The sequence below is a fragment of the Harmonia axyridis genome, chromosome 3, assembly GCF_914767665.1.
Source record: "Harmonia axyridis chromosome 3, icHarAxyr1.1, whole genome shotgun sequence".
Classification (NCBI taxonomy): domain Eukaryota; kingdom Metazoa; phylum Arthropoda; class Insecta; order Coleoptera; family Coccinellidae; genus Harmonia; species Harmonia axyridis.
Genome location: NC_059503.1, coordinates 16,761,789 through 16,785,439, shown reverse-complemented (window position 1 = coordinate 16,785,439; position 23,651 = coordinate 16,761,789). Strand labels below are relative to the sequence as shown.

Sequence of the window (23,651 nt, the reverse complement as noted above, 5' to 3'; positions counted from 1 at the left end):
ACCAGTGTAAAATCATTGAATTCGTAACTCATTAATAATAATACCGACGACCAACAGGTTCCGATGCAATTTTACGACTGCATGGTGCTCAGACTATTGGTTTCCTTAAAAGGCCAGCAAAACAGCCAGGGGTTTAGACTTATAGGCTGACGGGTCACGTATTTCAATCGAGATCATTGATCCAATTGTGCGCGATAGAAAAATATGTGTTCTTATTTTCGTGGAATCTACTATATGAGAATTAGATCGAATAATCTGTTCAATTGAATTGGGGCGCAAGTATGAATTGAAAGATGCGAAAATAAAATGATCCTGTCAGAAAAACTGAGATCTCCAATGATATTCCATATGTAACGCTTTAAACAATAAATAATAATAATATTCAGATATATTATATGCATAATATTGATATGAATGATAAATCAGATTGGGGAAGAATTATTTTCGTGAGCGTATACTATAAATGCTTCTCTGATAGTATTGCTCTTGATCGATGTAGTCGTGGATTATCGTGCGTCGAGTAACTCGAGTATAGAGGCCTCAAAGGGATAAATTGGCCATATTTTAATTTGTTACTACTTGAAAAGGAAAAACGCATCGGAAGTGACCGAAAAAATTTCGTTATGTTGAATATCAGTGGTGCTTCCGACCGCTTGAGCGATAATAGTTTTGATGAGAAGGATAGGACTTTTTCCCTACCTCGTAGATGCTTTTTTTATTCGAACTAGGGTCGTTGTGGTTCGGTAAGCCTTCCGGGAACTGCTACCATGTAGATCTTTTGCTCTCTACCCTACTCATTCACGGAAACCTAAGGAGGTCGTCAATGACGTTGATAAAACTGACAACCTCCTAAGGGGCCTTGGCCGTTACCTCAAGGGTATCCAGGACCGGCTTCACCATATGAATGGTTCTTAGGCCAGCCTGCTCTGGACACTTGCATACCATGTGTTCAGCTGTTTCTGCTTCTGATCCACAGAGCCTGCAAATCTCATCTGCTGACTTTCCGATACGGTACAAATTATGTTTGTACCGACAGTGCCCCGTCAGCAGTCCCACCATCATCCGAAGCTCAGCTGGTGCCAGCTTCAAGAGCTTTCTGTCACATGTAGGTGAACTCATAATGAGTTTCTTGGCCTGAGTAAGTCTAGGAGTGTTTGTCCAGTGAGTTATCCTGTTTTCCTAGCCCACGGAAAGGCTCAGGTCCAGCAGGTGTTAACCTTGATGCACTTTTTGCATAGGCTTTTTTCGTTTCTTTCAACACCCCAGTGCCCTGGTACCCATAGAAGAGTCACTTTATTGCCTCTGGCCAGTTGGTTTATGGTGTTACGGCACTTCCATATCAACAGAGACCCCTGGTAGTACGATTCCAGGAATCTCAGCGTGATCTGGCTGTCCTTGGTGATGTAGACATGCGAACCTTGAGGTTCATTTTGAAACCCTCCTGAGTGCGTTCGTAAACAGCCAGTATCTCGGACTGCAAAATAGAGGGCTCACTTCCCAGGGCTTTAGAGATCCTCAGTTTAGGTCCATATATCCCAATACCAGTACCTCTTTTTGATTTTGATCCATCGGTGAACCATATGAACGACTTTGTGTCCATATGATTTACGAAATTCATTGCACTAGGACAGTCAGTCATAACTGAGTTTCAAAATCGAAGATGGTCGTCAAAACATCCTATGATTTTGCCAAGAGGTTTGAATCTGGTTGATTCAAAATTGTAGATGCTTACAACAGGAAAGCTGAGGAATATTCTTCACGACAACTTTTGAATCACTGCTGTGATGAGTGACATCAATACTGGCATTTTACAGTATAATATATCTACAGTTATCACTCTTATAAATTGATGAAAGCAGCGCATGTAATTTCGCTGTTCAAACTAAACTCACATTGGTTCTTCGAGGAAGATTCCATTTCGTGTTTGCCATAAGAACAGAAAGCCCATAAACAATGGCAGTAACTTTCATGTAGCAGAATGATAATGGATGTTTACATCGAGATGCCATTATCTGGAACGCATAGAATTATTGCACAGGGTGAAATTCCTTCTACCGAGGTCATCTGCTTAGGATAGGATCACATGCTCAGATATTACTTTCGAATAACTGGAATTCAAAGGTCGCCTGTGGTAAAACTATTTTTCAAGTACCTATATAAAAATGGAAATAATTCAAATTGATGAATTATGAATGATTTCATAAAAAAATTATCAAATCTAAGTGCAATGCAGCCATTGACTACCACTTTAAGGTAACCTGATCACTTTTTGAAATTCAAGTAATTCCAGACATTTATTTCTCTAATTCTTTGGTTATTCCGTTCATTCTTCCACATCTTGTAGAACAAAATCGTGCGAGAATATATCAGAAACGCACAGTTTTCATGGTTATATTTTATTATTCTATGTTGGTACTCCAAACTTTCCGCCACGGCTTTATCTGTCAATTCATCAATTTGACTTAAAGAAATCAGTTCTGCCAACCAACATTTTTCAATGCAAAAATCACTAAAATATATTTATGGAAATATTTCATTAATTTCAATGAAAATGCAATGAATTAGAGAAAATAATGTATAATACTCGTACAGAAGGCTCATTCTACCACTCGTTCATTCCAAAACTCGCCACTTCGTGGCTCGTTTTTGAATTTTGAACTCGTGGAAGAATATCAATGCCTTCTGCACTTGTATTATAAATAACTATTCTGAAAATATATTGAAGAATAATTTTGATGTCCCATTTCAGATATGATTTTTTTTCAATTGCATTATAATGTATAATGCAACAAATATCAAACAAATTCTTTCGAATGAAAAACTGCTTTTTCCGAGCAAAAATCACAAGCAAAAATACGCCAAGAAATTTTAATTTGTGTGCTTTGGGTGTTTCCCGTCATATAAAGACACATAATTTATATCGAAAATTCGTACGATAACACTGATCTGCAGAATCCTAGATCACTGAAAAGAAAACGAAAATGAAGGAACAAAAAAAGTCTAGACAAATTAATAGTTATTTCAGCTTAGAGTGCTATTAGGAGAGAAACATTTTCTTTTCAGCAATTATTTCAGGATAATTAAATTAACGAAGGATTTCTCTCCTTACAAGAAAACTATTTTTCAACCTAATTTAATTTGAAACAAGAGAAAGATTCAAATTTGACCTTGTTCTTCCCGAGCGAATCAAGCAAAATAGATTAGGATTTAAGTAATACTCTTCAGAAAATAGTTTTCCAATTTAATCTTTTCACTTCCATTGTGAAAACGATTAGGAGGTTTTAATATCACTCATTCAATAGAAAGACTCAATACCTCTAAAATATCCGCCAGATACTCTGCTGAAACTTTTTGGATATAGGTATACAAATTATCGAAATAGTTATTTGGTTTACTAGGCAACAAAGTAGGTATAGTAGATTGACTGCAGCGGCTGATCTTAGCCGAGCGTAGTGGGGCTAGGAATTCAACAGAGTAGATTGACTACCTAGTTAAACTTATAATTTTTTCTTCGATTGTTTATAATGATACATTATTTATATATTTAATTCACGTGTCTCAATACTTATGGTCATTGACACGAGGGACTGTTACAATCCCTTTATCATATTAATATGTAATTTCAATTTCACAGCATTCTTATAATCTGACTATTTGGATAACATTCAGCAAATTAGATGTATTTTCGACTGCATCGTGTGAGCTAAGATTGTCCTTCAGGTTATCCTTCAGTCCACATCTACGACGAGCATCTTCGTATTGGGGGCAGTGTACTATAATGTGCTGTACAGTGCATCCCATTTTGGGTGAGACAGCCAGGTTTCTCGCTTGTTATTTAAGATAGAGCCTTGCGGTTTTCACGTTCCTGTCCTACTTTTTCGTGAAACTCAAGTTGGTCTAATCAGATTGTGCATAACTGTTTCCGTTCAAAAGATACAGGGTGATTTTGGAAATTGATACTTTTCCGTCCCCTTCTTTATCTCCGAAGTTATTAGAAATAATGCTGAGGTAAAAACTACGTCTGAATCAGAATTCTGCGTAGAATACAGTGGCGTACTCAATATTTTTTTTCGGGGTATGGTTTTGAAGACTCAACACAAACCTATATTTTTTTTAATGGAACACCCTATATATCATTACTTCGTTGAATTCGTTATTTTTTTCCCTTCAAAATGATATATGATACTATGTAGGTAGGATGTTCAGAAATATTAAAAAAACACTAAAACGTCAAATAATGATGATTTTTTGTAAATGGGCCATGAATTTTTTATGTTTCAATAAGAGGATTATTACTTTCGATTTTTAAAAGTAGTAGGTCATTGATGACACAAACATCCTTGTTGTTATTATGGCTACTATGCATTTGGGAGCATTGTTTTATCAAGTAGGCATTGGAGGGAAAAAACCAATCTGATCTAGCTGTCATCGCTATAAATTATTGTTATCATTATTGATTCTTCTTTTCTATGGGAAATCCATTGCCCATTAACAAAAAATCATCATTATTTGATGTTTTAGTGTTTTTTTAACATTTCTGAACATCCTACCTACATAGTGTCATGTATCATTTTGAAGGGAAAAAAATAACGAATTCAACGAAGTAATGATACACATGGTGTTCCATTAAAAAAAACATGAGTTTGTGTTGAATCTTCAAAACCATATCCCGAAAAAAAAATTGAGTACGCCACTGGATTCTACGCAGAATTCTGATTCAGAAGTAGTTTTTACCTCAGCATTATTTCTAATAACTTCGGAGATAAGGAAGGGGTCCGAAAAGTATCAATTTCCAAAATCACCCTGTATCTTTTGAACGGAAACAGTTATGCAGAATCTGATTAGACCAACTTGAGTTTCACGAAAAAGTAGGACAGGAACGTGAAAACCGCAAGGCTCTATCTTGAGTAACAAGCGAGAAACCTGGCTGTCTCACCCAAAATGGGATGCACTGTACTGTTTGACGAGTACCGCAGTATTTGCAACTGGGAGCATTATCATTTGACATCAGATAATGATACATGTAGGATATTGTATTTGCAAATTATTATAATTGCCACAATCTATTTAGTTCGCTTGTATTGTTAAATTAAGACAAAATTTGATAGAAATCGCAATTGTTGAAATGGTAAATTGCTAAGGAAATGTATATGTCCATGATAATTATAGTTTGACAATTGATAAAATATCTGACAGTTTTCTGGAAAAATATCGGATATTTTTATATTATGGACAGTGATAGCGACTCCAGAAATAAGAAAAGTGGCAAAAAAAATTGGTTGTCAGAAAATGTCGAATGTTTTATTCGCATTGAAAATAATCGCTTTGCAGTCTAGGCAATAAGGTAGCTATACTTTGCTGCCTAGGCAGAAAAAGTAATACTTTGCTGTCAATCAGAGAAAAAATTTATTGTTTGTAAAAAATCAGATTTGGACACCAAGCAGCATTGATATATCCATAAATTTTTTCATTTCAATTTAAATAACACTAGATGATCCCTTGAGTTGACATTTTATAATTGCCTCACTATACCGTCCACCTAGACCGTGATCAACTTTCCCAAAAAATCCAATTACCCTCAGCTCTTGAACATCGTAAATCTCATTATCAGCCAGCTAGTTGCAAAATTCGATTGTAAAGAATATACGAACATATCCAGAATGGCGGCTGATGATTGATTTACGGGGTTGATTTACCGAGTCTATCCCGCTCAGGACAGTCCAACAAACCCGGACGTTTTGATAAATCAATGACGTCGATTGAATTTATTGGGGGCTCCGTTGATGGGTTTTGTAATTGCCGTATAAACCTTATCTTATAACTTCATGTTTTGACACTGATGAGTGCAATAACACCCAGACGGGAAATTGGCCCTCGGTTGATGGATAATTTTTCAATTTCGATAACAGTGTTCGTAATCGAAGTGCATTATGGATGAGATTGGATTGTTCAGATATTTGTCAGATCTCTCTATTCTAACATTGACATCTAGTTTGATGTTCAATCGAGGGGACGTTGAAAAAATATTCTGTAATATTTACTTGCTCCTTTATGGAAAAATACTAATTCAACTTAAATAAAAAAAAATACTTTGGAAATACTATAATATTCTACGAGCGGTAATGTAGGTCATAACTCACGTTCGCTGCACGAGCCGCAGGCGAGTGCTGTAATTTATCGAGTGAGTTATGACCATTACCGCAAGTTGAATACTATACTTTATCTACGACTATATCAATAAATACTAAGAAAAAAATGCAGACTTAGAATATAGACAGAAAGAACTGGAAATAAACATATGTTCTCGATCCCGTACAAGAGAGATGGAAACTTAGTGCCACCAATCACAATCGAACTAGCTTCGGCTAGCTCGAATCCAGTACTGAGTACAGACATAGAACTTTATTGAAAAACCTTAATAGTTGCCTATAAAAATGCATTAAAATATACCGAAAAATATTCCCTTTAAACGATGACTTAATGATCTTACTGCTACACCAATCTTGAAAATTTTTTCAAACTCCTTTATATATTTTCGGACAATTAATTCTATATGGTAACATTAGTTGTTTGTATTTTGGAAATGTATACCTATATAATATTTCATCTTCACTATCTGCATTAATCGTTTTCAGCAAATCATTCAAAATAATTAGATATCAACTTAATTTGAAAACGTCAAAAGTGACATTCCTTCGGACATTCCTCCCCTCAATAACAATAATGGAATGTTCCCTTTAGGCCAATCGAATAGAAGCAGAGAAGTATAGAAGCACAGATCCATATTTTCCGATTTATTACAGTGAGTTATTATAACTCACGCTGTTTGTTAATAGATGCTATTAATTACTCAAAAGCTGTTGAATAAGAAATATATAATTCAATAGGAGTAGATAAATACTATTTTTACTTTCACAAATATCAAAATTACAAATTTGAGAAAATAGATGAGCTAATTCAACCCTCTTCTGATTTGGAGTGGGATGGGATGATATAATATAGAAAGATATGGCATTAAAAACATAAAAACAAAGAACAATAAAAACTAGTATTCTTGTAATCACCCATATTTTATTGGATAAGAAAATGTTTATCATATTTCTACTCATGACAAACGTTACTTCAATTATTCTATTGTATGGAGAAAAGATGTGATGGATCAGTTGAAAAGTGGCCTGTCAAATGATTATTGTAAATATGATCGAAGTTTTACTTATTGAAGAAACTTATACCTTTTGGAATTTATTGTTGTTTTATTAGTATAAATGAAAAAATTCAACAGGTTTATATTTTTTACTCCTCATAAGTTGGAAAAATTGCTTCGCTCAATAGGATAATTGGAAATTTTTCCACAGAATATGAGGAACACCTAGTTTTCAACAGCATACAGACGAAATTATGAAAAATAGGGGAACTTCCTCATTATCAAAGCTAGTCGATTGAATAATCGAAACTGCAAAGCTTCGTTGTCTACAAATAGTAAAATTTGTGTCGTATTATTTTTGAGTCAATCCAAAATAATGAATCTTCTCAGACAAAAAATTCGAATCCATTGAGATTTTCGAAGCTCAAATTTAAAATATTTTCGAATTGGAAATAACGTGTTGATAATATAAGAGCGTTATCCTCAATCAGAATGCAAGAAATACATCAAAAATAAGTCTATCCACTCTTACAATCGACCTTTGAAAGGTATCTGCGATATAATCATTGTAGGTAACAAATCAAAAACTATAAGAGCCGGTTTTGTCATAAGCGAATAAATGAATTTATTGAGGGTTTTATCTATTTACAATTTTACGTGTTCGCATGTGAAAAAACCGGCCCTTACTATAAATAAAATAGAGAGTACTGGCATGAAGTCAAGAACTGTAATGATAATTCAACCGATTTTCAAATTTGAGTAAGAACGAATTTTAGTCATTTTTTTTTCGAAAAAGTCGAATTCCATTGTTTGAAACCATTCTCAGCTGAAAAATTCGGGAATTACACATTTGGGCAAATTGACATCTCCCTGTTCGCTCTGGAACAAGACAGCAAAATGGTGAAATAGAAAAGTATAATCGAACAGAGTATTATAAAATAACTGTGAAAATAATTAATGGTGAATGCTTGTCGAAAATTAAAGTGAACCAAAGGTGGTAAGCCTTTCCTTGGGAAGTTAAACACTCCAAAAATTTCTTTTTCGAATTGCTGAAGAATTCAACGATTGACATGTTGTACGCATTTTTCACCAATGAAATAACTACCTATGACTTCTTTTTAATTATGTTGTAATTTTTCGAACGGGAGAGTCGAACAACCCCTATTCAATATTTTTACAGAACGATTTTAAAAAATCATATATTCTAAGAAAGATTCATTGCGAAGTTTTTTCAATCTTCATGGCGTACCCGTAAAAGCAACAGTTTACTAACAAAAATATAATAGTAACAACAGTGCATTGTGATTGAAACAATCACCCCGCAAAAACATTTGCAAATGTTTGGTAATACTTTGTATCACAATGGAGCCTATCACTGTTTCAATCGAAACATGTTTCTTAGTAATGACATATCGAATATCCACTGTGTCAAATATCAGAGTACTCAATTTTAATTATCTAATTTCCATCATGGTAATTCTTGTTTGTATCCATAACAAATAGATTTCGATTACGTTTTCATTTTATAGATTATCTTATATAATCCGAAAATGAATAAAAAAGAAAATTTCCTCTGATATTCCGGGAAAAACGATAACAATAACATCTTCCAATATTGGCCCAATTTAAATTCATCGAATAAGCTCCCTAAAAGAAGGATATTTTTATTCTATTCCAGGGGCGAAAGGTTGATTGTGTTGCGTAAAGAAAAAACACTCCCAAGAAAATAAACAATCGAATAAGGATGAAACGTGGATTTTTTTTAAGCAGTCCATACATAAATCGAATGGAAACGAGGTTGCCAAACTATTGTCTAGAATACTCGGAAATTCAGAACCGTTATCATAACGAATAGGCGCTTTGAATATATTTTGTTGTCACAATCCATCTGAGCGGAGAATAGCGGAACCCCCTTTTCTTTAGATCCTTGGATGGGAGCTATATACACATTTTTGTGCGGATAAACGAAGACCGCAAATTTTTTTCACACTATAGCGAGCTCGACGAATGTAAAGAGATACGATATATTTTTCAGAATGTATATTAGAGGGTCTTTTCAGCCACAAATTTTTATGATGATGTCAGAATCACAAATTCATTTTTATTGAAGTGAAGGGGAATGGTTTCATTCTGAAGGAAATCCGGGATTGATTAATTTCATGGAAATGAAAATGAGATGTGACACTTGTAAATCAGCACTATTGCATTAATAGATATGGAAGGTTTTTGAGTTTGTTTTCTATGAAATTCTCATTCAGTTTTTCTCGGATTATCTCTTTAAGGACAACTGTATATTCTACTGTTGAGCTTTTTATCACATTTCTCAGTGAATTTAGAAAATCTTATACTATAACCTTTTAAATTGATATAATGAATTCGGATATATTTACAGGCTGTTTCTAAATTAGACGTGATCCTTGGAGGACGTGTTTGTATGGCCCAATTGCTGTCGTTTTGCTCAATCGACAGCAAATAAGTGATACTAACACTTCCTTCAAGGTTCACGTCTAATTTGGAAACACTCTGTATATTCAATTGAATCGAAATAATATTTCAAATTTATGCCAAAAATTATTTTTCATTATATAAAATACAAGAAAAAATACAATTCCTGAAACTAAAATTCAAGAAAATTAATAACCAAATGAACTAAGACCTGAATCTTACAATAGTCACATGATCTTGGACTAGTTATATAAAAACTCAGCCTCTTACTGGATGTTACATGTAGAGTGCTATCCACATATTCCTTCAGATTATCGATCAAAGGCTCTCCGATACATTTCCGGAAATATCTCCCCAATACCTTGAGGAATGTTGATTTTCAGATCATCATTAGCTGAGGATCCATCACATAATTCCACAAGAAAAATCCAAAGACGATGAGTCATAAGATACAGAAGATTATTTTTATAGAACGTTATCACAATTTTCTTACTGTCGACAGTATCAATTTCAATACTCATTGTAAAATGGCTAATCTTCAAGTAACCATTTGAAGCTTCAAATGACAGTTCTGTTTGACGTATGTCATTGAAACAGGGCTGTGAAATCTGAACCATGACATGGATAACACAATAGCTAGGAATTTATAATATTTCTTATCTAAAATAGTGCATTGTTTTTGCAGAAGTAATTCTGGACTCTCATCAAAAAGTGATAATTTTTTTTATTGTTTTGTTTCATAATATTGAGGTTTGGACCAAAAATTCAAATAATGCGTGATATCCACTATATTTGTGTCTATCAGACCAGTGCTACCAAGAAACAATAACCATGGTGTATTAATTTGCTCTACTTTCGCGAAAATGAATGCAGACACGTCAAACAGATACTAAATCTGTTGAGAGGATGTTACAAACGTAATTACCTAATGGGTTAACCTAATCACTGTTTACCATTTTCCCAATTAGGAATGAGGGATTGTCCCTGGCATAATAATTAATAAATCAACACAAGAAGATGGTAATTCTCCGACTGCATACATGTGCATACCTACTATGTAAGGCATTCCACGCAATTCGGAATAGGTCCTAGTGGTGTCCTGTTTGAATTAAACGATTCTAATAAGGAAATGGGGATGTTTGCCTGACATGGTTGCCGGGTTTTCGGGAGCGACAAAGCTCAAGTGGTTCATTTTGACAAACGTTCGAATATACAACTAACCGGAGGAAACTGGAGTTTACAGAATACAAGTTCTGGTCTTTGTAGTTGTCAGGTTCATGCAAAATGGTTAATTGGAGTGAGTTAAATATTGTCCGACATGAAGCTGCAGGTTTAATGGTAGAGTGCTGACTCTATTCTCTGCAGTAAGTAGGATTGAATAGAGACTGTCGATGAAGATCCTTGATTGATACAGGATGAAAGAAAAACATTGCTCATCACTTGTATTGGTTTATTTTATCCCCTTTCTGATAGAATGCCTCAACTTATTGAAGAAAAGTTCTTAAATTTGAAAAAAACTTTTCATTTTGTGAGTTTGCCTATGTAAATTCATGATATTTGAAGGATTTAAGTTTTTATTTTGATTCAATAATAATTTTCAGATTCTTGAAATTTGTGAAGAATAAATTGATCACTGAATGGAACAGTGGTGGCTCGTAACCTGTTTACCAGGCAGTGCAACAAAGCGCGAATTCGAGCAACAACAATTGATAATGCACAATTTTCGATAAAAACCGATAACTTCATTCAATATTCGTAACAAAAATGAACCCACGTCAAAAACACACAGAACGAAACAAAAACAATATGAAGAGAATTTGGCCAATGTTGGAACTAGCCAGCCCTCCTTTCTCTAATACTTGAGAATTTTCTCAATTCTTGATGGCCAACCCAAAGTAACAGAATTCAGGAAATTTTTTTTTCAGATAGTTTTAAAACTACTTATTCCATTGGATAATTCTTCATTTATATGTCAAGTAATGAGATCAATTCAAACTTCAAAATTCTGTTGATTGCGTACCCAGAAAAAGATGATTTTCAAGACCAATATTGAACAGTTTAACCAAATATTTCCATAACCACAAAACCAACAGAGTTGAAGAATATTGGAAATACTCCCATGACAACAGATCTGATCGGTTTCTACTTGCTTATATATAATTTTGTGTTGAAAGCGTCGTCAGAAACATAGAATATTCAAGCAGAATATCGAAAAACCTACCCTGCCGTTATAAAAGATCCCATAATGTGGAAATTCAGCGAAATTTTATGAGTGCGTCTCAAGAACCATAGAAAATTAAAACATTGCATACAATCAAATCCTCGAAATTTCCGTTCTAGAAAATCCGACTATGCAAAATAATAACTCGAATATTCATGCCGAATATCAGGAGGATCGTATCAATATTGCCACTCATCTAGATGAACTAACCGACAACAATTACGTCATGGTACACATGGTTACCACGTAATTGTTGTCGATAAGTTAAACTCAGTTAAACCCTTTGAGAAAAAAAACAAAAAACAGTTTTTTGGTCTCAAAGGGTTTAATAGGCGTCAGAACGAACGAACGCTAAAAAGCTCCTGCTGCCATGTCCAAATTATTTATACAAAAAGATGCAAATTTATATCAGAAAGTGATTTTCCTGGGGTATAATATGAAGTAGAGAGAAGTGAAGAGATTGATTACGAAAAAATTCTATTGAATAATCGATATCGAATTCTATTATGTTGACTTATTCACAAAACGGTCGTTAAAACCTATATAATCAATCGTAATTGAACTCTCATTCTATATTTGATTTTACAATATTAATAAGCTAATCAAACCTAGTTGCCAAACAGTTTTCTGTTTTTAGAGTACCTAATGAACCTATACAATAAATAATTCAATGACAACGTATTTACAGGTTATGTAATTTCATCGTTTGGGTGTTAAAAAATATATATGAATAGGCTACCAAATTCACACAACGTTTTTCTACTTTCCTTGCCACTTATAATATCTCAACTTTTGAGTTGAGGTTCCGAAAGTCTAATTGAAAAAATTCATAAAGAGCTTTAAGATCAGACAGCAAAAATTTAAATGTTGCATGGATTTCGAAAAGGGTGAATAATTTGATTGAATTTCCTTCAAAACGTCAAAGCTTTGACGAAACATCATTTGATACCTATCGAAGCCAAAAAAAACTATTATTATTCTCAATGTCATTGCTAAAATTCGCAAATCCACTAATAGCAGCCAAAAATAACAATTCTAACTTTCTTTCGGCACCGTTCAGATTTTTTTTTTTAGCTATCCGTAAATCAGTCCACCTCCGTATTTCAATCCCACGAATGCAAATTGGCCATTTCAACCAATACTTTCTCGAGATTATTACATAAGTAGACGATTGTGTCTTTGAGAGTTGGTCAATCGTTATATTCCACTGAATCTGATTCACTTTCAATCGTTTCTTCACAAAATTCATATATTACCATTGAGCTCGAAAGTTTAATCAGATGCCCAATCTTTGTAAGAGTAATTAGTGCGGAAATTGAACACCAGGTTTCAGTTGAATGACAGTATTTGAAGAGTTTAGACTTTAGAGGTTGGTTGAGGCATAGATTTTCTAAGTGGTGGAGCACTCCCTTATTGGTAAAGCGTTACTACTTGTCAGAGGGAACACTCAGGCACATCATACGTCATACGTCAATTTTCAGTTAATATATCGGTTAATATAGCAATTTCGTGAGAGGTTGGAAGGCATGCAACGAAGTGATTATCTGAATATTCGAGAAATATATTTCATACAATCCTCGATATAAGGACAACTTTGCCAAATTTGAAGAGAAGTATTGAAACATCACGTAAATGTTTATAGTAGTGAGTGACACATGCACGACTAAAGAAATTTATCTAAATTAGTTTGTTGATATAAGAATGCAATAATGATGATTCTTTGTCAATGAAATAACACGAATTGGACAATCATTTTAATCATTTAACTTCTTTCACTTGGAGACCTGGGGGAAGGGACTGCTTAAGCTTTTCAGCCTTTTCCTTATCTGTGATACCTAAGGTGTACAGGAATCTTGAGCACCTTACTTTGAATTTGGTGTTATCCATATTCTTCTTTATTTTAACGGATTTGGCGTCCTTCCTTCTCGCCGTTAGGAGGAACTCCTTGATCTCGGTGAAAAAAATGCATTATTCATTCGAAGCTATCATATCGCCTTCAAAGTAGGCCTATCACGTAATACTCGTCACTTGTCAAAAATTCTTAGGCTTAGGCTAGTTTTCAGTAAAATCTAATTCAGAAATGATTCAATAGAGACAATGAAACCTACGAATGATCAAAACAATTTTAGAAATAGATTTGAGTAATCAGAATGAATTCTGTGTTAGGTTTTTATTTGTTGAAAACTGAAAAGTTAGAAGGAGGATTTGAGTTTTGAGAGGATAAAAATGGATTGGTGTTGTATAAAAAAAAGGGCCTGTTGGAGGAGATTTGTTGATTTTAGGCTGAATAGGGTTCGATAGGTTTCGACTGACTGACGTCGAATCCGTCCTCAAATTCGATTATGTCAGCCATCTAGCTGGCGTATACACGATAACTTTGTTCCCAAAAATCAGAAATATTCATGGTAGGTTGAAATAAAAACAAAGCAATTCCCTAGACTGGTCAATGAACCCAAACAAATGATTTTTTATAAAGTGAAATTAGGAATATTAATGCAGACAGTGCTAATTCCGACTGTTCTATACTCGGTTCTATATATGCAGAAAATTAAACACAATGTGAAAAACTCGAAGATCTTAAGGATTGTATTTAATGAAATAATAGGCATGCAACAGAAGTTCTATTTTATGTGAGCATCCAACAGTTGAAAGATGACCTGAATATGAAAACCACGAAGATAATGAAAACATAGAAAAAAGCTTATAGAAACAAATTAAAGGAAATGTAAATTGTCAATCCCAGTCGAATGCTTATCTAACAAAACTAAATGTGCAAATGAAGAGGCAAGTCCTACATTCCTACATATCACCCTGAAACTATAGCAACTCTAGAAGGAAGTGGTAAAAATAAGACCAAAAGCGTAATAGAGTAATTTCGGTTCTGAAGGCATAAGGATCTGAGTAAGAGCTTTTGCAAGTGTGTTCAATGTGTTTCCATTGTAGACAATGTTATTGTGTTTCATCGCTACATCAGAATGTTGAGATTTAGCGCTGTTAATCGTTTATCAAACAGGGAAGGGTTGAATGCTCTTCCTGAACCAGAAAACAGGACCTCAACTACTAGGTCAACCGCCTCTGGCTCCAAGGAAAAAATATTTCAAAATTTACACTATGTTTTATTAGCTCATAACTCCGAAACTAAACATGGTAGGAGTTAGCCGTAAATATTATATTTACTACCATTGTAACAATACATTTGATTTGTTGTTTATGTGGTAATGAGTTTTCCAAATAGTAATTTACGTAACAAGTCCGGAAAATAGGGTTTTTTTGGACGAATAGAAAAAATTCCAGGACGAGCGTAAGCGAGTCCTGGAAGTCTGTGAGTCCAAAAAAAAAACATTTTCCGGCGTGTTGCGTACAATATTTTTTCGGCAACCGTGTAGAATAACACTATCTCTGCTGCTTTCCATATTTTATTGCGATTGCGATAAAAAAACATGCAAATTTTTGACAACTAATTTCATATGAACTGTCAGCCGTTATCTCGGTTGCTATGGATTCTATGATTCTTTTCCGGACTAGTCCGGGAAGTACGTACTTTCCGGACTAGGCCGGGAAATGCTACTTTCTCAGAGAAAAAGCGTCCGGGAAGTGAGCACTTCCCGGACGGTTGCCGAAAAAAGTAATTTTTGTTCCCTCGTTTATTTTTGCTATGAAAAATGAATCCTAGACTGGAGCTAGGAGTTTCAATGGGGAACAGATATTGATTTTTGAGTCAAATTTTTTTATTTTCAATAATGAAACTTAGTAACCATTGGAAGAAAAAAAAACATAGACACCCCTCGAATAGGTGTTTCATTATATTTTCTCAGAAATAGGTATCGAATTGATGTAGTAAACTACTACACTTTCGGTTCTATTCAGTCAGAATGTGGAGTCAATATGGAATTCGTCTGTCAGCTTTAATTCTGATATCTCGCGTTCAGAGACCCATGACTCAGCCAGAGGTATCCAGTGTAAATAAGTTTCATATTCAGTATAGTCATCTAATTTTTTTTATCCAGAATGAAATAGTATCCTGATACAACGGAAAGATTTGAAAGAATGCACAAATTCTCTCTGAATAAAGAAAAAGCATTTTTTCCAGTGTATGTTAATCAAATCATTGCGAATATTTGATACCTTCCAAGAAATTGTTCGACTACGTCTACATCGTCTCCAATTAAACGAGTAAATAAAGTGAGAACACAATTAACAGGGCACAACTTCCATGGCAGTTATTCCGAACATACATTAAAGTTTCATCGTATTGTTTGAAATGGGTTCAAAGTTCAAATTTATAGAGAATAACTTGACTCATTGGAGCTGTTACGGCATATTCCTTGTACGACGGTTCTAGAATGTAAATTTCATCAGTTCATAAGAGTATCGATCGAAAATTACATAAAAGGGTCTTGAACGATTTGAAATGAATAAAATTTGTTACTTTATTATGTCTAGACGAGTTTGTTTTTCACTTTATAACAAACTAACGAATAACTGGTGTTTGTTCTAATGCAACTAAAAGGCTTTTATCTGAGAATTGAACTCAATGAATATGAAGACATCTAAGCTCAAATTACGAACAATAAAGAAATCAGAAAAGAACTAAAGTGATATCAAGTGCTTTTACGCACTTGTACAGAAAAACATGTTTATTTTCCTCCGTGTCAAAGGAACCTACCCAGGTGAAATTGTGGATAACATTTCATACACATTTCAGTGAACTCTAAAGGATAGATTTTGTGTTATCGAAATGTTACAAACATCTTCTATTGAAACTACGAAATTTTCCTTGAATATTCGTTTCGCTATTTTGTAAACGATTTCTAATTTTGAGTTTGATCGGATATGTATTCTCTGAATAATTGGAAAAATAAATTAAGCTATAGATATAACATCGGAACCTCTCAACGAATTTGGCCCTTTAAAGAACTGATAATTTTAGAACCCTTATAGTTCGAGTGCATCTACACAGCATCCGAACGAATCGAAATAGTTGAATTAAACCTCAAACAAATATTTCAAAAAATTCATATCTGATAATATCAAAATATATCTAGTTTTGAAAAATTGTATTATGAAAGCAATTATCTAATTTAGATAAAGTAACTCATCATTAAGCTGTTGAATGGTTAATGAACTAGCACTGGTTCTCCCAATTTTCATAAGTTCTGAACTGTTGAAACCTATGGCTTCAGAGGGATTACCACCACGTGGTTTTCCGCGTGTCAGTCAAACATTAGGTATCCATTCATTTCCCCTCTGGCGCTCCTGCATTGACCAAAATTAGCACGGTGTAGGAAGTACATTCACTTATTCTTCTTTATCTTCACGAAGTATCTAAGTAGAGGGCAGCACTGTACGACGGTCGATTATTTTTTTCACAAAGTCAAGGTTTTACTTCTTTTATAATGATTTTTGTAGGTATTTTTCACGAATATCTCGAAAATATATCAGTGCTTTGTACATTGGACATATCATCAATTTTTTTGCGAAAAACGAAAATTTACCAACATTTTTTTTTCATTGGAGAATTTGAAACATTGTCATTCTACAATAAGATTATTGTTTACAGAAATTATTTGAAAACCCCTTAAAAATCGGTGGTTGTAGGAGAAAAATCCATAGATGTATAACAATAATGAAACAATGAACAATCTCTATTCTCCTCCAATACTAATGAAACTTACGAGACGAAAATTATTAGTTCTCAAGATAGAAATGGAAACTTTGTATGACCGCTATAATTACTCCTTCCTCGTCATAGTCAATAACCTCTTATTTTGTTGTTGAAAATGCACTGAATCCTGGGCTAGATCTGACCAAGTTACATTCATTGACACGTTGGTATAATTGATCATACGTGTTAATCAGAACGAATAAGGAAAGAGTTCAAGATGTTAATAACACCAGCCGGTAAATGACAGCTCAAATTGTTGATAATAGATCTCATGAGCCCATTAATCAAATAGGGGATATCTACCGTACTTCATTATTTATTCAGAAAGCCCTGATAGATTTTGTGCGTATTTATTGAGCTCAATAGAGTATTGTCAGCACTCTATAGTTGGATCAGCTGGTGGGGGTACATGTAACAATAAATAAAGCAATCACCTTGCCCATTAGATAGGTTACGGTGATTCAAAGTAGTTGTCATTAGTTGTCACCAATCAGAAAAGCCTATTGAAGTCATGTGAAGCGTCAAATGTCCCCCTAGCAGGTGTTCTGTGTCCTCAGCTGATTCTGATCTAATGATAATGATTTCTCGAACATTGCATTAATTCTTAATTTTTCACAATTCATTAATTAATTTCTGCCTTCAGCAAAATCGAATCCTATACTTCATAGAGGTGTCAACAAGCTTCAATTATTGGGAATCGAATTGAGGAGGTTGTAAATGTTTTGGTACTGATATCTTAATGTTCATCATTTCATCGAATCAGGTGAGGTGATTTTCCACACTAACTCAGAAGTATTTCATCTATGTTGCGAGTGCTGTTGTGTTTAATATCGAAACGAGGCGTATTTATAATGCAGCTCATGCATACAGCTGAAATTTTTCAACATAGTATATTTCGAAGGATATACTTTAGATTGCTTGATACCGATTTGGAAGTATACCGAGTAATATGGGCCCATCATATTATTATATATACTCCCAGAGCAAAAGATACAATATGAACACATTTCTTCTCAATGTCATTCTGTTAAAAGATCGCTTTTAAGTATATAATAGAATTAACACCAAATAGAATAGATCTGAATGGATTAGCAGCCTTAAAATTTGCATAAAACTGTTGATTGACAAAGGTTATCTACAGCTCTGTGGATAACCTCTTCACCACAACCATTTTTAGTTCATGAGTAGCGCCTTTCTTGATGCCTAGCTACTTTAGCTTAAGCTGCTTCTTCAAAAGAACCTTTCGAAGCTAATGGACAAATACATTGAGAATGATGGTGTTGCAATTATTGGAGTATCGCTACGTCCAGAGGAAATGTTTCAACGATCCCACATTAATCAAGAAAAATGAGTAAGCTTGTTTTTCTTTATTTCCTCGATTGAGGATAATTTTTTCTGATGTATACTTGTATACTTTCATTCATTTTCAAGGCAACTTTTTATTCGAAATGAAATCTGAATATTGCTCAAGTTTGTTGATGCACCCAATTAGAATAAATCATAATCATGACACATAAATGAAGGATTCAAGTGCAAAACTCTTGCATTGAAGGACTTATCAGCTGACCTTTAATATTGAACTTACATTTTTAGTGTTAGGTATCTAGCACTATTATCATTCTAGTAGCAGTCAAATCAAACACCTTCAAATGTGGTTCCATTTTTAACCTAGGATAGAAACAGACTTTCAGACCAAATTTTATTGAATTAACTTTTAGGTAGAGTTTCCAAATGAGGCTGAATATGAATTCAGTGTGTTTTCAATTGTCTACATTACTCATATTTTCTTGGTTTGTTCAAGGAAGTAATGACCAAATATTCTGACCATAAGTGTTCATCTAACATATCCAAAGATTATATCCAAGAAGTCCAACCAAGAAAATATTGGTATGTTAGTGTGGGAACATTTGCAGAATCTAATCGAAGTAATCCCTCAGTCTGCTAACTACTCAGTCAAGATTTACCTTGTGATTTCTTCAGAGTTTTCAAGTAGGTAACTCATATATTATGAAAAGAAGTTCTTAAGGCATTTTTACTATTATATATATGAGACCACTGTTGTTTTTTTTTTTAATTTAGAAGAGACTGATTGTCTCAACCAGTCATAAAAACTCATATCGATAGAAGCACGCTTTTTTGTTTCAACAATATCGTCAGTGATTCCATAAGATCGGGCTACATGATTATCTGCAAGTTTTAGCATACGAAATTTCAAGTTCTCATCTCGACACATAGTTTTTTTTCAAAAAGTGTAGCTAAGACCAAAACTTTTTCCAGGGCCTATTTCGACCTAAATCTTATCTGGCACACTCACATCAGGTGATAAGTCGAACCAATCCCATAAAGTTCTATCCTACAAAGAAATGCACAAGCACCCAACTTTCGTAAAGTCCTAGCACGCGCACTTGTAACGCTCGCCACAAAATGTATTCGAACGTGTTACAAGCCGCTCACTGACTGTCTTTCTCGCAATCCAGAACCGACAATGCACCGGCTATCAGCCGGCTTCCAACGGAGACACCCGAGCAGCTCCGATCAAGCACTCTCGGTTGCACACCTTTACCGTTGCTCCACACCAGACTTTACTTTTTACCAACCAATTCCATCAATGTGGGTTTTTATACGAAGTCTAGATATCATCATGAATATGTCGATCCCTTCGAACCGTAGAAAAATATTGAAACACGCAGTTAATCCGTAAAACATTCATTGCCAACGCCGACTTCTCCTTCATTTGAAGAACGTTCTATTTTTAAACTGCGTTTCGAGGAATATGGAATGTTTGAGTTCAAGGTCATGGTTGTGCTTTCTTACCATATATGACGAGTGTCGTTTGTTTTGAAGAGGTAGTAGCAACCAGTTTTTTATGATAATAACCAGTTGGCGTTTCCATATTCGTAACAATGAGGAGAGATTTGCAAGGAAAGATACAGTCGCGCAGATTGAAAGGAGCAAGGTTTTTCTTCTTCCTGCGTTTTCTGGTAGAAATTTGAGGGAGTTGTTTGGGCTGAGATTGTAGGGAAGTCTCTTCATGAATACCTTACAGATAAACCAGCAATATTATGAGAAACAATGGGTAATAATATGCCCAGACTGGGATTAGAACTTCATGCATAATTCATTCGAAAGACGGTTTCTTGCCTAATTTATGGTTTCTATTGATAGGGTATGGCACAAACCTGTTGAAACCAAATTTAATTCAACTTTGATTATGTAACTCATGCTCGAAAAGTTGGAGTCATTTTTAAATTGCATTCGGTTGGTACTAAGCCAGTTAATTCGAAATTCGTTGAGTTCCTACTCCTGAACAAGGCGTCTCAAAAAATATAGTCTCTCCTTTTTGATATTTGAAATTGTGTTATACGCAATTTTTGTTCTTTTCTAGTTGATCTCTGGGACTTTCATGATAGGTTGAAACCCTAATCACATCTTCAACAAGGTTGGAGCAACTAGTCTTTTCAGCTTGCCTTTGAAATTTGACTTGCTTTTTCAAAAATCTTGTGTCTTCTTGAAATAACTTTGGACTGCATAGCCCCATTCTGTTGATCCAAATGTTAGTTGAGGTGATGTCATTAACTTGATCATTCTCGGTTTAGTTTTTTGTTCGTTATGCTCTTTATTCATTTAAGATGGGTGAGTTTGTTCATTGCTGAGATTATTTCATCTACTGGGTATTTAATATGTTTTTTCTTGTTGTACTTCTTGGAGTCTTCTGTATATGACATCAGTTCGTATATTTCTGACTGCATAAGAGGCTAAAAGATCTCTTGGTTTTTTTGGGATGTACATAGGTTTCAGAATAGTGGTCCTAGAACTGACCCCTTGGGACTCTCCTGCCTCTACTTGCCTATTGGTTGATATTACGTGATCTATTTGGTCATAGATAGTTTCTTATTATTGCACTTTGTTGATGCTGGTATACTACTGGTGATGATACTACAGCCTACCATCTTCATCTTATAGGCTAGTCTTCCTTGCCAGACTCAGTCGAAGGCTCTCTTGTTTGTTCTGAAATCCTTCAGTACCATATTCGATAAGCGTCAGTAGTTTCAGTTCGGTGGAATGATATTTTTTTTCCGAATTACTCCAGTGGTAACAGATTCAGTGCTTTTGTTTTACCCTTCTTGCAATGATTCTCTCAACTATTTTTCCAAGTGCTGATAGTGACTTATTGATCTGTAGTTATTGTGGGATTTCTTTATCCTTTTCTGACTTATTGAACACAATCACTTCTGCAGTTTTCAATATTTTTTCGATAGTTTTCTGTTCTCATCTCTCCATTGGCTACATTGATTAGCGCTGCTATTACTTTTCTGGGCATCTTCTGTAACACATGAGGTGGAAATCCATTCAAAAATTATAAATAGGAATTGGGGTCTAGTGACCAAAGCTGACTTCAGCTTTGAAATGCTATTGATGAATTTCTGTACGGCTTTCGTTTCAGTCTGAAGAAAACTTGTTGGAAGTGGTGGGTTAAAACCATTGAGTGGTCTGATTCCAGAATTAATTTGAGTTGATAAGATATTGAATTCACCTACCGTTCATAAGCAAAGAGCTATGCTGCCTTCATTCAACCTTTTTTTCTGACATTCTGTAACATTTCATTATATGTATAATATTCTCTGGCCAAGATCTTTTAAAGAAATGTGTACTGTACGTTGGGGTTGCCATACAGAGGGATGAAATGATATGAGTGTCCAGGTAATTTTCAAAATTTTCTTTTGTTTTTTCTTAATGTAAAATAGTTTATTTGTAATACCGGTATATTGTGAACTAAAAAAACTGAACTGAAAACTTCAATCTTATATGTCGAAAGTTTGTTATGTCTTATTTATTCGTTTTATTTTCTCACAGAGTTTTCATTTCATACACACAATTTACCTCAATTAATTTTCCTATAGAAAAATGCCGTCGCTATAAAGGTGAAAACGATTTCCACTCTTGGTTCATCGAATAGAAATTATTCAGATATCAATTCAAATTTTCACCGATCAGGAAAATTACCCATTAGAAAATTTGTTTCTTTTCCTCTTTCCCCTTATTTCGTCATATTCGACCGAGAATCGATTTCGGATGAGAATAAAAACGTTCGCTTCATTAGAGAATTGCCCAAAAACGCCAGAATTGAATTCCAAATGTTGATGAATATTCATGAAACGACTGCGTACCTCAATTTGGACAGCTCTTAATCAAATTTAGTGTTATTGCTGTTGTGACAATACGAAAAGAGCTATTATTTGGTTTTCGTGTTGTTTGGACCTAATGGAAAAATGTCTGATATCAGATAGATTCTTTATTATTATTCCAAAAGGCATTGTCATGGCCAACTTATTTGGAATGGGGGTCTTCAGTTGGATTAAATGAATAGTATCACCCAGTGTTCAGCCCTTGGAGTGTATCAATTCTTTGACATGATTCATCCAGAAATGTCTGATTTTTTATGATATAAAGGTGGCCCAGTTTGAAAAGCCAGAGAAAATCTAGGGGGCGACAGCGAATCGAAAAATATTGTGATTTGACTTGAACTAAATTCGGTAAATGCGGTATTGGTATTACCCATATGTCGTGTGAAATACCTTATTCTCCAGATCGACGAGAAATCGTGAAACCTGGGATTTCGTCAACACTATAACTTACACCCGCAATAGTCTCAATTGCACACAGTTTCGATTCTTCACATCATTAACTTGTCCCAACAGCTCAAATTTTTTCACCAGGTTCACTTTTGCCGACCGATAAGGTGCTTCACGACTACCCGAAGGTGCTTTAATTTTGCGAACTTCAACTGCAAATTTTCATCATTTTTGTACCCATGTGTTTTTGAAACGTATATCTTTCCAATTTCAGTAAGTGCGTAGCTTTTTCTTGTCAAATGTCAAAAGATGACAGCTTCAGAAGTGACAGCTGCTCAGAAAGCGGGCTATTCCAAAAAAAAAAAAAAAACTTCTCATTGAAAAATCCTTCAGTTTGAAGTACTTCAGAGGCGCTCAAACACAAGTATCTTATATGCTATTTTTCATTATACCTTTACCACAACTTCAATATCAATATAAAAAATCAATTTCATATCGGCATAATGTTCCTTAGGTGTACTTATTTTTGATAGTTCATACGATAGATGATTACAAATAACAATAAATTTTCAAAAATTTTAAAGTAAGCCTACGATGCCGAAC

At 34.5% G+C, this 23,651-nt stretch overlaps 1 protein-coding gene across 11 annotated transcripts in view; it reads right to left on the bottom strand.

Annotated features, from left to right (window-relative positions):
* The window catches only part of LOC123677093 (fat-like cadherin-related tumor suppressor homolog), a 439,236-nt gene extending 419,291 nt beyond the window's left edge, over positions 1-19,945 (bottom strand). For 9 of the 11 annotated variants that reach the window (XM_045613559.1, XM_045613562.1, XM_045613564.1 and 6 more), the window contains exon 1: positions 19,790-19,945. The gene's annotated coding sequence lies outside the window, so the exon portion shown is untranslated. The remainder of the gene's footprint in view (positions 1-19,789) is intronic. The other 2 variants (XM_045613563.1, XM_045613565.1) reach the window with 1 other exon arrangement.
* Positions 19,946-23,651: the final 3,706 nt, after the last annotated feature.